Here is a 15,863-nt window from a genome sequence, read left to right on the forward strand (position 1 = left end):
TGGACCCCTCATCCAGCATTTTCTGGCGTTAGGCCACCTGCAAATCTTTTAAAGCAAACACTAATTTCATACTCAAAGATGCCAATAGCACTCGTATTTTATGGAGTGGTGATAGTAAATCACAATGTTCTTATTTATTGACCACAAATCCACACATAAACGGATGTTTCCCGATGTTGGCCGCCATGATGGTGAAGCCCACGGCGCTGATCCAGCATTCTCATTTACCCTTTTTTCAAACAACTCACCTGGGTGTGCCTTGAGTGTCTCCCTAATGCTGGACAGGACATTACAGGCTTCATGTGTAACAGGACAAGACTTCTCTATCAACACAATAAAGTGTTCATAACTGCGCCCATCATAGCTTCACTGAGATTTTTGGAAAAAAATGTTCTTCACCAGCAACTATTACTTTTGATACGCTAATGGGGATGTTATTCCCTGGGCATATTATCATCCCCAACATCTCTTAGTCATGTCATGCCGCCCCCAATATGTTGTATTCTTGCCTTTCACTTATACCCTACCGTACACACGTCTACTATAAAATTCAATTGTAGTTTTAAAATAAACAAACAGTTTATCTATTTTTTCATCATTCATTACGGCAGGAATGTCAGCGGAGTGCAGCTCACTTTTCTCAAAGGGACTCTCATGCAAGCAATCTGACACCAACGTGTGAAGAAGTACATTCCAGTTATAAGTTGGATAAAGGTTTCTTTATTCAATTCAAAGAAGGAAAGGATCTCATCCACAGGAGGCACAGGCAGGCAGCAGCAGCAACTGACAGAGTCCTGGCCACCCTTAGAATGATCACAAGACTACATCATGACATTCTATAAATAACATTCTATAATCAGAAACTACTACACATACATGGCACACAGAAACTACTACACATACATGGCACGTAGAAAGATAGCACATAGAAGGATACCACACACCTTCCCCTGAAACACAAAAAAAACTATTTCAAAATATAATCATTGAGAATTGCAGGAGCACGGGTCAAACGTGAACTTCTTCTGACAGGAACATCAGACTTGACATGATCTTCCCTGTTAATCAAACTGCAATTAGGTAAGGTCTTACCAGAAGAACATGAAGCAATACGATTCAAATTCCAAATCCTTCCATCACTTAGTTTAACAGCATTATGGAAGAGTTTTGTGACATAATAGGGGGAAGAAAACTTAGCCCCAGAAGATCTAAGTGGAAGACGAACTCTTACCCGATCCCCAACACACACCTTGGTATGAGCAACAGCATGTCTTCTATCAAAGTTTTCTTTCCTCAAATTGGACTTCATCTCCTGCTTCAATGAACTTATGTCCTTGCAGTGATTCCCTGCTTCCACCCCTAAATTTCTCATCCAACTCTGAAATATAGAAGTGTTTGGAATGCGACCTCGGAAAAGCACAAAAGGAATATCACCTGTGGTGGAATGTGGTGTAACTCTATAAATCATTACTCTGTCCATCAAATTATTTTTCCAATTCGAGCCCTGGTCTTTAGAGATCTGAATGGACTCCTTAAGTACGCGATTGAACCTCTCCACCATCCCGTTACATTCCGGATGGTAAAGTGAACAACGCTTGTGTTTAATACCTTTACTTGCCAAGAAATCTTCCATTTCCTTCGACACAAGTTGCACACCATTATCCGTAAGGATAGTCTCAGGGAAACCTTCCCTACCAAAAATTTCTCGCAAGAATTTAACTACATCTTTGGTCTCAATATTTTGGGTTATTTTTATCTCCGGCCATCGTGAGAACATATCCATCATGACTAAAACATATCTCTGACCATTCCCAGAGGAAATGGGACCTAGAATGTCCAAAGCTACATCCTGCCAACAACGTACCGGCATATCCCTGATAACCATTGGTTGCGTCCTTGTTTTACACACTTTGTCAGAAGAGTTACATTCAACGCAATCACGAATCATTCGCTCAACTAGAAGATCAATGCCTGGCCACCAGAAATGCAATCATATTCTCTCCTTAGTCTTGGATATGCCTTGGTGTCCTTGGTGAGCTAAGAGAAGAATGTTCTCCCTAATGAGAGAAGGTGGAATAAGTCTAGTGCCTCTCCACAACAAACCATCCTTTAAGGATAGCTCATCCTTGACATTCCAATACTTCTTAGCCGGAACACTCAAATTTTTAAGACATGGCCAACCTTTACTTACCAAATCGCAAACTTCTTGTAACTCAGAGTCTGTACACATAGCATCTCTCCAATCACTTTCTTGTACAATTCCTTCAACCACCTCGCAGACCTTGAACTCATCTACTTCCCAAGAATCATCAAATGGTAAAGAAATCTGGTCAGTTTGTTCCACAACTAGCCTAGAGAGACAATCCGCAACTTTATTATTCACCCCAGGTAAATACCTCACATCAAATTCAAATTCTTGGAGAGAGATAACCCATTTGCAAATACGTGAAGAAATGGCATCCAAACCCTTTTTATAAAAGACATCCTTCAATGGTTTATGATCTGTGTGAACCACAAACGAATTGCCCCACAGAAATTTTTTAAGTTTCCTAATTGCCCAATAAATACAAAGAGCTTCCTTTTCAATCACAGAATATGACAGCTCAGGGCCAACTAAAGACCTAGACAAAAACAAGATAGTAATCTCTTTCCCATCTCTCATTTGTTTGAGCACCGCCCCTAAACCTCGAGAGCTAGCATCTGCGATCAAAATTGAATCATTATTCACATCAAAACTCTGCAAAGAAGGAGCTGAACTTAAATCTTGTTTAACAAGCTCATACTCCTTTTGGCACATCTCAGACCAAGAAAACTTAGTTCCTTTTTTTAACAAAGCTCTCATGTTAGAAGTTTTATTGGCAAAATGAGGCACAAATTTGTTATAATATTCTGCCATACCTAAAAAGGTAACTAATTCTTCCCTAGATTTCGGCGTAGGCAAGTTTTGAATGGTCTTCACCAGTTTATCCTTTGGTTTTACACCATTAGGAGTTAAGCAATGACCCAAGTAGTCAATTTCCGACAGATTAAATCTGCATTTATTTTCTCTCAAAGTCAGACCTCTGTCCTCAAAACGCTCCAAAACAGATCTAACTCTAAGATCATGTTCATTTTGTGATGAACCAAAAACAAGTACGTCATCCTGATAAATTTTGACGCCAGTGATGCCCTACAAAACATCTTCCATCACCCTCTGAAAAACGGAAGCTGCAGAGACTAAACCAAAAGGTAAACGAGTAAACTTATATGTGCCAAAGGGTGTGATGAAGGTAGTAAAACCCATGGACGTCTCATCAATTCTCACTCGGTGGTATGCAGCCCTCAAGTCCAGAGTGGAGAACATGCAAGCATCCCCAAGCTGAGTGAGCATGGTATTAATATTGGGAAGAGGGTATCTATCAGCTACAACCTCCCTATTAAGACCCCTAAGATCGACACAAAAACGAATCTCGCCTGAGGGTTTACGCGCTACGACAACAGGCGAAACCCATTCACTTGCTTCAGATTTCACAATGATTCCATCACTCATGAGTTTCTCTAACTCTAAGCGCATAGGTTCCTGCATAGCTAAAAGAACACTGCGGACTTTACATGCCACAGGAACAGCATCTGTCTTCAGGACAATATTGTGAACATAACCAGAAAGACAACCTAATTTATTACTAAAGACATTTTCAAACATTCCTCGCCAATCAGGATAAGGCACCTCATTTTTACTCAGAGACTTCTTGTACACCTATCACATTACAGCCAGATGTGATTGGAGACAGATTATTTGAGACAAGATCATCCTTCCCAGAGTGAGATACTATGTCTCTTAAAACTATGCAGGGATTCTCACCAGGAAGTAAGGCGAGATGTAAGTCCGCTTGGTGAAACCAACTTATGATGCTATCACCCCTGCAAGAGATGTAAATTTTCCCAGCAGTAAGTCGTCCCTTGTAATCAATCTGTCCATTGAAATAACCTACCAGTTTAATAGGTTTTCTCCCATAGGCCAAAGGCCTTATGTCTGGTTTGAGAACTTTTACCTTTCCAAAAAGTTTCTTGTTAAAGAAAGTTTCAGGAATTAAAGTAATTTTTGCTCCAGAGTCAAATAGCATTTTGACCTCACAATTATCAATGCGTACAATATCGATAGCACCTTTACATTTTTTCCATCAGATAATGAAATTTCAGCACAATGTAATTCATCTGAATCAGAATTAACATTTTCATCAAATATGGAAATCTCACCACAATGTAACTCATCTGAATCTGAATCGGATTCTTCATCAATTAATACTTCCTTCACTTGTTTCTTTTTTTTTTTTGTTTGAGACCTGCAGGCCTTCGAGTAATGTCCTACCTTACCGCAGTTGTTGCACTTAGAAGATAAAGCAGGACATGACTTATCATTAGCAAGATGATCAGATGCATTACAACGAAAGCATTTTAGGGCCCGATGTAGGTAAAACGCATTTACCGATTTTAAAATACCGAACCGTACCGAATCGGTATTTCAAAATCGGAAAATGATATGTAGGAAAAAATCATCGGAAAAATACCGAATCGGTAGCATTCGGTATCGAGAGTCGATACGTACCGAATCGCCAAGTACCGATTCGGTATAGGCCGGGTCGGACACGTCCGAATCGGTAATAAAAAAATGCGGAACCAACCGATTCGGTAAACGCCGAATCGGAAATATAAATACGCCCCATGGGCCGAAAGGCCAATAGGAAGGCATTATACATTCCGATTCGGTATTTACCGAACATATTCGGAAAATACCGAATCGGAAAATACCGAATCGGAGAATGCCGTTTTGCCGAGCAGGTTGAGTGACACTGAAGACATCAGCCAATGAGCTGTAAGCACCCTCCCCCACAGGGAGTGGCAACCCAGGCAGGTGCAACTCATCAGAACTTTCTGGAAAGCTGCCTGAGCTGAGCAAACACAGAGAGAGCAGCATTGTGAGCAGGATCCCTGTGAGACATGGATACCAGCACAGAGAGCCAGAAGGCAGCGCGTAAGCGCATTCCAAAATTCAGCACCATGGAGCTGCAAACTTTGGTGGAGGAGGTGGTGAGGGTGCACACCCAGCTATATGGAAGGCTGTCCCTCACTGTTCCGGAGAGCACCAAGAGGAGGCTGTGGATCGACATCGGGGAGAAAGTGAATGCAGTTGGTGTCACCCACAGGAGCCTAGACGACCTCAAGAAGAGGTTTTATGACATCCGTGGCGTGACCAAGCGCAAACTGGCCGACCTGCACAAGCAGGCTGGACTCACTGGAGGAGGAACAAACCGTGCGCCACCCCTCACTCAGCTGGAGGAACTAGTGGCGACCACCATCGAGAGGTCCAGTGTCGTGGGAATTGGGGACCTGGATAGCTCATTCCGAGCTACAGCTACAGGTAAGAAGCATGCGCAACTTGACACACCATACCAGACACCTCCCCTACAGACCCAATGCACAGCCAAACCCCAGGCCAGTACTGCTAGCAACAGACATGAGCAATGCATCTTGCTAAATGTACTCTGCAAAAGTTACCAAACATGCCACAGCAGAAGCATAAGATAAATAACAGTAATACAGCATCAACGTGTTTGTAATGATATGTGCAATGCTTTAATAGTAGTGACTGGAACACATTAGCACCCACTTGACAAATGCTTCTTTATACCTAGGGGCACCATCAGGCGGGGGAGCAGCATCAGCTCCAGCACCAGCTCCAGCACCAACAGCCAGTGCGGCGGTGGCAAGCACCAGTGCAGCAGCACAGGAGGAGGAGGACAACAGCTGTGCCCTGGCAAATGAGGAGGACACTGGACATTCCCTCACAACTCCACACTCCCCCCGACTGTCTCAGTCTCAGTCGCCCTCATTGCTATTCTCCCCGGAGAACACACCACCATAGAGCCACCCTGCACCTGCCACTTCCCCGGCCCGGAGGAGAATAGTAGCTCCATTAGTCATCATGGAGGGGGCAGCGGGTCAGGCTCCTGCACAAGACCCCGTGACACCAGCGTCACCAGAGCACACACAGCAGGGCAGCAGAAATCCACGTAGGCCACGTGCAACCAGCAGCCCAATACCAGCACCGGGAGGCAGCGTCTTCGCAGGGCTGGAGACCAGCATGGTTACGATACAGAGGATGCAGGCGAAATCCATCCTGGCCTGCCATCGCCAGTTGCGCCTGCACAACCTGCAGATGGGTGAAATGACACAGGGCTTCAAGACCTTCGTTGACAGCAACAAGGAAATAGCGACATCTATTGGCCGAATGACCACTGCCATCACCCAGCTCTGCAACAGGTTGGATGACCATGAGCTGAGTCGTCGCAGGGATGCACGAATACAGAACAGGTCACTCAACCGCCTTGCAGCTGCGACTGCCCAGCTATGCCAACGTGGGGCAAACATGGAGGCCAGCCTCACACAGAACATGTCCGAGGTCACTAGGGGCATGGGCCGTATTACAACCGCCATGGAGACACTACTCATCTCCAACACCGTAGTGAATCCCGTCCTGGGCGAGGCTGGGGACAGCAGCAGCCGCAGCAGCCCGGCCAGCGCTGCGTCAGAGCCGCGCCGGAGCAGCAGGCGCTCAGCTGAGGCTGCAGGGCATTCAGAAGGGGGTGAGGCTCATCCTAGTGGGCCTGCTAAGCGCAGCAAAAAATAAGACTGCCACTGCGGGTGAGGCAACCCGGACATTGGACATTCCTACCCCTTCTTGTTTAACTTTTCTTTTGTTGCACATCAGTGCAGTAACGTTGATGCAACATTATTAAATTTAATTTCTGAAAACATACATTGACCTGTTTGTGCATCTGTACTCACTCAGAAATAGTTGTCTGTGATCTCCTGACGCCTGTATCTGCCGTCAGTTGGTGCAGACACTCCAGCAGGTAGTGGTAGTGGCACAGCATTGTCATCGTCAGGGTCCTCGTAGTCGGATAACTCTACCTCAGTGCCTTTCCTGACTGCAAGGTTGTGCAACATTGCACAGACAGCAATAATCTTGCAGCAGGTGATGGGGGTATATTGCCTTGCACCTCCGCTCTTGTGCAGACATCTGAACCTGCTCTTCCAGATGCCAAAGGTCCTTTCCACTACGTTCCTCGTGCTTTTGTGGGCACGGTTGTACCTCCTTTGGCTGGGTGTTGAGGGGTTGAGGTAAGGGGTGAGAATGAACGAGCGTAGGGCATATGCACTGTCGCCTAGAAGGAGAAGGGGTAACATTACTCACATGCATACATGTACTTCACACTGCAATTTTGGTTATGGGGGTCTGACACTGTGTCTTATCTAGGAGGTATCCTTCGCCAAATTCCCCTGCCATCAGCCGTGCATAAATTCGGCTACTCTGGAAGATATAGGAGTCGTGGGTACTCCCCGGAAACTTTGCAACCAGGTCAGTGATCACACACTTGGCATTGCATATCACTTGCACATTTATGGTGTGCCGTGACTTCCGATTGCGGTATACGTATTCCGTGTCAGCAGGGGGGCAAATCGGTATGTGTGTGCCATCTATGCAGCCAATGATGTGGGGGAATCTTGCCATCTGATAGAATTCAGCTTTTGTCTGTGCCAGTTCTGCATGGGTGGAAGGGAAGGAAATGTAGTGGTCCATCCTCTGGATCATGGCATCAAGGAACTTGTGGAAGAACCTTGACAGGCTGCTCTGGGTCACCCCTCCTGCCACAGCAACTACACTTTGATAGCTGCCAGACGCCAGCAGGTGTAGGCAGCATAGCACCTGCACCTGCACAGGGATTGCGTGTGCCCTTGGGGTGGGGTGCTGCAACAGGGGTTGGAGGTCCCTGATGAGGTCTCTGATGGTGTCTGCCTCCAGCCTGTACCTCTGTAGGATCTCTGGATCTGTCAGCATGCACAGGGTCACCCTCTGCCTGTAGACCTGCTCCTGTCTCAGCCATTCCCTCTCTCCTTCCTGCTGTAGCCGTAGCCGTCTTGCTATGACATAGAAAGCTGCCATGTTGCAAGTAGAACTGCATTTTGGGTCCTTTTTTATAGGTTGCACCTGGTTACCACCTGATTCCAATCCATGGTAATTTCCGACTCTGAAATACCGAATTTGAAGCAAAATCGGTATTTCAGTGCTTACCTACATCTCAATCTTAAGCTTTTCGCATCGAATCGGATTTTCACCGATTCGGAATTTATACCAAATCGGCGATTTTACCGATTCGGAAAATCACCGAGTCGGTAGGATTCCGATTCGGAAAAAAGTAGGAATCGGAAAAATCTCCGATTAGGTATTCTACCGAATCGGAGATTTTTTCCGATTCCTACTTTTTTCCGATTCGGAATCCTACCGACTCGGTGACTTTCCGAATCGGTAAAATCACCGATTTCGCCGGATTTCGGCCTCCTACATCCCGTTGTCTCTATTCCGATCGGTAACGGCCGAAAATACCGATTTTCGGCCGTTACCGACCGACCTACATCGGGCCCTTAGTTTGGAATTAGAGGAGGATCTCGAATAATTGTAAGAAGAAGAAGCAGAGTTAGATATTTTCTTAGCAGTATTTGATGTAGCTCTCAGATCAGTTTTTTCCAGAGATTTCTTTTTAACAACTAAGACTTTTTCTTCAGATGCTTCTTTTTCTTTCTTAAAAACCTTTACACATGCATCAGAATGTTCTAATCTTTTGGCTATAGAGATAACCTCATCTAAATTAGGATCATCTTTTTGCCACAGTTCATCTTTAATTTTTTTCTAGACAACATCCTAACATGAATTGATCACGTATCCTTTCTTCTAAAGTACTCTCAAATTTACAAGTGGCAGCCAATTTGCGTAAAGCTGTGATATAGGTTTCTATAGACTCCTCATCTTTCTGCATACGCCTGCCAAAGTGGTACCTTTCTAAAATGGTACTCACTTTTGGCAAGTAATGTTTATCCAGTTTTTTAATGTTAGCCTCAAATTCATTTAAGTTGTTAGCTTCTTCAGTAGACAATTCCGGTAAATGCTCAAAAACTTCTTGCCCCTCAGAGCCTAGGCAGTGCATTAAAAGTGCAGACTTCCTTTCTGCAGAAAGAGAAGTACCACACACCCTTGCATAATTTAGGAATACCTTTTTCCATTTAGACCAGCGAATGGGTGGATCACCTGGTTTAGAAAGGAAAAAAGGAGCAGCTGTAACGTTCTGCATGAGTGATTAGTACAATAAGCACAAAAGATGAAAATAGAATGTCAATGAACCTGTAAGGAAGTAAAATTAAGTTATAATGCTCAATACCTGTTAAATAAATAAATAAATAAATTATTTCAAGAAAGTATAGCAAGAGTAAAACAATATATTCTAACAAGGCTGAGTGTGTCAGCGTAAATAAGGTACTGCACACTATTGAAGCACTTCTAACAAAGCTGAGTGTATCAGCGCAGAAAATGTATATAGCAAGAGTAAAACAATATGCTCCAACAAAGCTGAGCGTGTCAGCGTAAATAAGATACTGCACACTACTGAAGTACTTCTAACAAAGCTGAGTGTGCCAGCGCAGAAAAAGTATATAAAAGCATACACACTGTTGGAGCTGAGTGTGTCAGCGTAGAGACTTTCCCACGAAGCTCAGATCGTTGTTATCACAGAAAAGTCTTGAAAACAAAAAGATCCAAGAAGAAGAGCTTGTATTTAAGTTTTCAGCCGGGAGAAAATGAAGCGCTGGTGTGACTCGAAAATCAGCTGCAGCGTTGCCAAGGAAGCTGAGCGTTGCCAAGAACAAAAGCGTTGCCAAGGAATGTCCGTCACTCTTTGAGTGTGACGCGTTATGCGTGCTCAAAAGGGAGCGTCTGGAAGTGCGCAGCGTCAGGATGCGCGAGCGTTGCCAGGAAAAACGTTGCCAAGGTAACGTTCGTCACTGTTTCCGTGAGACTGAAACGTAGCGTCTGCGTTGTCAAGGTAATGTTCGTCACTGTTTCCGTGTGATTGAAACGCAGCGTCGCGTGTGACAGAAACGCAGCGTTAGAGTCAGGAGAGTCTGACGTATGTGCAACCACCGAGCCTGGAGCGCGGGTGAGAGTGCGGCTGGAGATGAAGGTTGTTTACAAATGAAAGCCTTTCGTTGGTGGTCTCGCGGTCGTAAAATATACGGTAATGAAAGTCAATAATCCACAGACTTGACAAGCAAAATCCACTCGGCAAATAAAATTTACTTCGTAGATAGTAAGAGAAAGTCGATAGGCAACACAGTAGATAGTCATAGAAAGTCGGTAGGCAACACAGCTATTGAGGCAGGCAGCAGTTAAAGTTGGTAAAAAGGCCTCTTTTTTGTTAAGTTTCCAAGTTGAATAGTAAAACGAAAATTAAGATAAAGTACCTTAAAATGAAGATATTTCCTTCTTCTTGGTGTTGAGATCCTTTGAGAAATTTTCTTTAAAAGAGGAAAGAGGAAAAAAAAAAATTGTTCTTCTTTCCCAAAAGAATATTTAAATTTGAAATGAAATCTTCATCCCGTCCTCGTCGCCAATGTGAAGAAGTACATTCCAGTTATAAGTTGGATGAAAGGTTTCTTTATTCAATTCAAAGAAGGAAAGGATCTCATCCACAGGAGGCACAGGCAGGCAGCAGCAGCAACTGACAGAGTCCTGGCCACCCTTAGAATGATCACAAGACTACATCATGACATTCTATAAATAACATTCTATAATCAGAAACTACTACACATACATGGCACACAGAAACTACTACACATACATGGCACGTAGAAAGATAGCACATAGAAGGATACCACACAACCTAATAGGTGAAAATGTATCCACCATTACCTGTATATCTTTACCACCAATCCTGATCATGCAAAATTGATATTTTACCCTGCTTGTAAGCTATAACGCAAACTTGCATTTCTCCAGGCTGTCTCACGTTTTACTCGCTCACAACATTAACTTGATCTTGTCCCCTTTTGCTTACTCTGGTAAAGTGACCAAATGCCTTCCTCTTCAGGCACTGTTTGCCTATTGTTGTGTACCATTTTGAAGTTGTCATATATCCCTTCACACAGCACTTGTATAAAGTAAAATAATTTTTAGATCTTCTCCTGTGTTGTACACTTTTAAGCACCACTACTCCAACACGCCCACAATCACTGCCATTGCTCAACTGCTTGCAAGCCGCAATTTACCTTTCAATCTCTTTACCTAAAATTGGAGTTTCCTCAAGTGTGGAATTCTTGCCGCACAGTAAACTTTCCTGGATTTTGTGGAGGCTGTGATAGGAAAATCTGTAGCCTGATCTCACATGCGCTGATCCCCCAACGAGCCAAAGTCTGATACAGCTGCTAAGACCCTTAGGACAGCCACATTTTCATCCAGCATTTCGTGTGGGATTTGTCATTGTGTAAAGAACCTATGTGTCTCCGAGGCCACAGTTGGCTCTTCTAAATCCTTTTTTTCCTAAATGGTTCACAGCCTTCGTGCATCTGTTTGATCTCCTAAAATCAAGGGCTACAGAAGAATCTGAGGGAGATGATGAAACACCTTCTGCCCCCCCTTTGCCCAGCTATACAGTGATGGAAGCGTCCTCCTGGAAGAGTAACCTTCACCATCAATGGCTACCAAACAGTTCTGGAATTAATGTAACAACTGCTTTCAGGACATGCTCGGATTCCAACCATCGGGAAGAAAATCACAAGGCGAGTTTGCGTGTTTCATTCTTTTCAATCTCTATCCACCAGAAGTTGCTTTTGAACAACAGATTACAAAAAAACATGACACTTCCTGCAGCAAACTGATAACCAATAAAAGAGACTGATCTGCCAGGAAGAAATATGCAGAAGATTCCTACTTTAGCTAAGAATGTCTTTGTGCACAATACTCTGCACTCTGAGAGCTCTGTTGTGCTGCGTGACTGTTGCGTAGTTGCGTAATTGCCGTACCGTGACCCGTGATCAAAGAACCGCGAGAGACGTGAACCAAACAGAAGCAAGAAGCTAGGACCGCGGCCCGGCAGGGTGCGGCTTAGCGGCATTGCGGCCGCCCGGCCCCCCGACCGCCCCCCCTACTGCAATAGCGCGGGTGTGGAAAGTAGCGGTGCCCAGTGAGAAGATGCTGGAATCTCCCCGTCGCACGCCGCTGCTCAGCCCCACAGCGCGAGCCTGCAGTGAGTGGAAAAGTAAGGGAGGGGCCAGACTAAATCGGAGGACAGCACTGGAATAAGGCGCAAGAGGACCCAGGTCCCTGAAGAGCTAAGGGGAGGAAAAGGCCTCACAAGGGCAAGCAGTAAACGGGCTCGGGCACGGTACAGGTTATCTACAAAAGCACAACAGAGGTAAGTGGGGTAAAGGGTGTCTCTTTGCTCCCTCCCCCTTTCTATTTATTCTATTACTTTATTGATGCAACTAGCCCACCCCAGTCCTGAGTGCAGTGTCTAGGGCTAAGGGGTTGAATCAGCTGGGACTAAGCGCAGACGTATCTTTGAGTTAAAAGGTCCATCTGATGGCGCCAAGGAAGAACAAAAGTGCTTTGGGACAGGCAAAGACAAAGACTTCTAAAAACCCCCCAATGGATCTAAACTCGTCAGGAGGAAGCTCAGTGGACCTTGGGTCAAAACCAAAATCTAAACGTATCCAAAAGGAAAAAAAGAAAATACCCAATGAGCAATCGCAAGTGGGACATATGGGTGGCAAAGCTTCAAACCCCCTGAAAGATTTTGTGGGAAAACATTTCAAAAGGGTCTTCTCTCCAGTTAAGCCCTTCGCACCTGACCTGGAATTAGCCGGGGGGGAATCTTGGAAGGGAGGCTCCTCTGTAATTTTTGATGACCAAATGGTGGACCCTGATAATCTAATTAACCAATCACTACAGTTTTTAACAACTCATAATGGTCCTACAATGTCACCCCGGCTATCCTCGTCCCCAAAGTTGTTTTTGCTCCACGACTCTAAGGAAGTAAATAGTGAAATCCAAGGACAAGAGGAGGAAGATGACTTGGATTTGAACGACTTGGTTCTGAATGGAAACTCGAAAGGACTTGACGAGCACGAAGACCACACTTTAGGGTCCAAGGGCACTAAAGACTGTAATCAATTTTCACAGATTAATCCGGAGTCCTCTACAAATCCGGCCTCCTCAATGCTGGATCTGATATTAATATTGCAAAAAACTCTCCAGGGAATCCTTGAAGTGACAATGTTAAATCATGATACACTAAAAACACAGAATTCGCACCTCTTAAAAATCCAGCGTGAACTACAAGGAATCAAGAGCCAAATGCCCTTAATGCTTACACCAGTTCCTGATCCTGAACATATAACTCCAATTGGGAGGGAGGTTGGGAACAAAGAACCCCCAGCTGCAACTCCAATTGTGATGGAGGTTGGGAACATAGAACCCCCAGTTGTAAATCATGAAGTGTACATCTCAAAATGGCCTATGCTGATAAAAAGAAGGGGTGTATATAAGAGTCATACTTCATTAAGACAGGGGAGACCTATTAGTGGAGACATGCAAAGAAAGAGTAAAGGCAGAGTAGTGAGAAAAAGGACCGAGATGGAGGAATCATTAGATTTAACGGAACAAGTGCTAAAACGTAAGCCCCCAAAAAATAAGAGAGAGATAGTGAGCAATGCAAGAATGGTAAGCACAGAAAAGCCAGCAATGAATCGAGTAATAAATGATAATGGCAGTAGGAAACAAAATAACAAGGGGATGCAACTTAACGAGAAAGCCTATGAGGTTAAAACTAAAATACAACAACCACATAGGGGGTCAAAAGCAAATGGAATGGAGTCTGAAGGAAATCAATGGCTGTATTTTGAGCAAGTAAAAATGGGAAGGGGAGAGTTCGTACTTAAATAGAGCACTTCTTCTTAATTCTTTCGTCCATTGCCCTAACTTGAAAGGTATCGGCACAAAAGATCTCCGACAGGAGGGTTTTCAAACAACCTTTGAGGGAAAAGAGCTTACTAAGGTACAAGTTTATTCTGAGTTGGTAAAAATAGCCATTGAGCGAGTGGGTAGTGAGATATTAAAAGCAGGGATTCGGCTAGTACTATTGAAGAAGTAGGGGCTGAAGAAAGTGTCCAGCAAGGAAAAGATTTCTTAAAGTACCATGCAGGACTTGGTATAAGGCAAGTAAGATTTGTAGAAAGAGGTTTAGGGCAAGGCCCGGGAAACCTTAATATTATAATAAATAACTCTGCTCCGGAGGATTCTTGGAAGAACTGGACCCTTAATACTAGCCTCCCAGGACCTTCCCAGCGTTACTTAGAGGAATCTAATACGTTTGGGCCCCTTAGTGACGTGGAATAGGTAAAGGGGCAGCCACATGGCTTAAAAATGGTCTCCTGGAATATAAACGGACTAGGAAACCAAATAAAACTTGAACAGCTAAAAGATCTGGCAAAAAATAATGCGATCATCTGTGTCCAGGAGACCTGGCTATGTGGCGAGCCCCCTGTAGTGGATGGGTTCTGTCAAGCCTATCGACCGGCAGTAAAATCTAGATCAGGACGCCCGGCAGGGGGCTTATTGACTTTACTATCTAGAAATTTGGTGAAAAATTTCTCCCGGCTCACTGTAACGTAAATGGCTGCTCTGCTGTAGAATAACTTTGATTGCAATCGGTAATAAGAAGGAAAATGTGCTTATTATAAATGTATATATGCAATGGGGGGCCAAGGAGGAGCATGGAGTTGAAATGAGTCATTTTAAAAATGATTTAGATTTACTGTGTGAAAAGTACGATTCAGATTTGATTTTGTTGGTAGGAGATTTTAACCATAAACTTAACCCTAAGCGGCAGGATCTCATGTATCAGGATATTTTAGAATCTTATGATATAACCCAAGCAAAGTTTCCCGAAAGTCTGTGTTCGACGAATGATGTAAGCTTGGGGAACTACCTAGCGAATAAAAGTTTTTTTTGTCTGAACGGTAGGTTTCCACAAGATCGCCCGGCAAAGAAAACCTTTAAACAAGGTGTACAAAATTGTCCCATAGATTATGTCTTTATCCCAGCATGGAACTTTAACATAATAAAGGGCTTTACGGTTAACCACATAGAAAATAGTGACCACAATATTCTAGAATTGGAACTGGTACATTCCCATCAGATAGTTGCTGAAAAAGTAATTATTCTACAGATGGACTATCCCAGGCGCATCACAACACGGTTAACCGAAGAATATATAGAGAAATTAACCAGGCTCCAACATAACATCGTTTTAGGATGTGCAGCTGGTCTGGATCTGGCATGGTAATTTGAAAAGATAAACCAAGTGGTACAAAGTATCAAGGTCGAACTTAGAACAGACGTAAAGATTACCAAGAGTACACAAACCACACAGGTTAGGAAGGGAAATTGGTACAATGTAGCCTGCTTAAATAAGAAAAGAGAACTAAGGCGAGAACAGCGCAGTTTGCGTAAAAAATTTGACAAATCTAGAGCTGAATATCTTGTAAAATTAAAGAATGAATATACCATGAACAAGAAGAGCCCATAAGGATAATTGCTGGGGGAAACTGCTGGAGGCAATAGAATCCAAGAATATACGATTATTCTGGAGTCTAGTCCGTTCAGTAACAGAAGCCTCAGCTGCTTCAATGATCTGCGTGGTAGAAGAGGGTGCCTAGGAGGATTATTTGAAAGAACTATACCCTCCGGGGAGAGAAACCGAAGAGGAAGTACTAGGGGACTGGAGAGGTCTAGTAGATGACCTAAAACCAGCCTTCTCAGAAGAAAATGTACTCAACACGATAAAAACCCTAAATTTAACAAGAGCCTCAGGCCCAGATAACCTGCCTGCCCTGATAATTAAGTCACGGACATCTTGGTGGGCTACATTTTTCTCACAAATGTTCTTAGTAATCCTAGATTCAGGGATAGTTCAAAGCAATTGGAAGGGTGCGAT

The sequence above is a fragment of the Lissotriton helveticus genome, chromosome 7 (assembly GCF_964261635.1).
Source record: "Lissotriton helveticus chromosome 7, aLisHel1.1, whole genome shotgun sequence".
Taxonomy (NCBI): domain Eukaryota; kingdom Metazoa; phylum Chordata; class Amphibia; order Caudata; family Salamandridae; genus Lissotriton; species Lissotriton helveticus.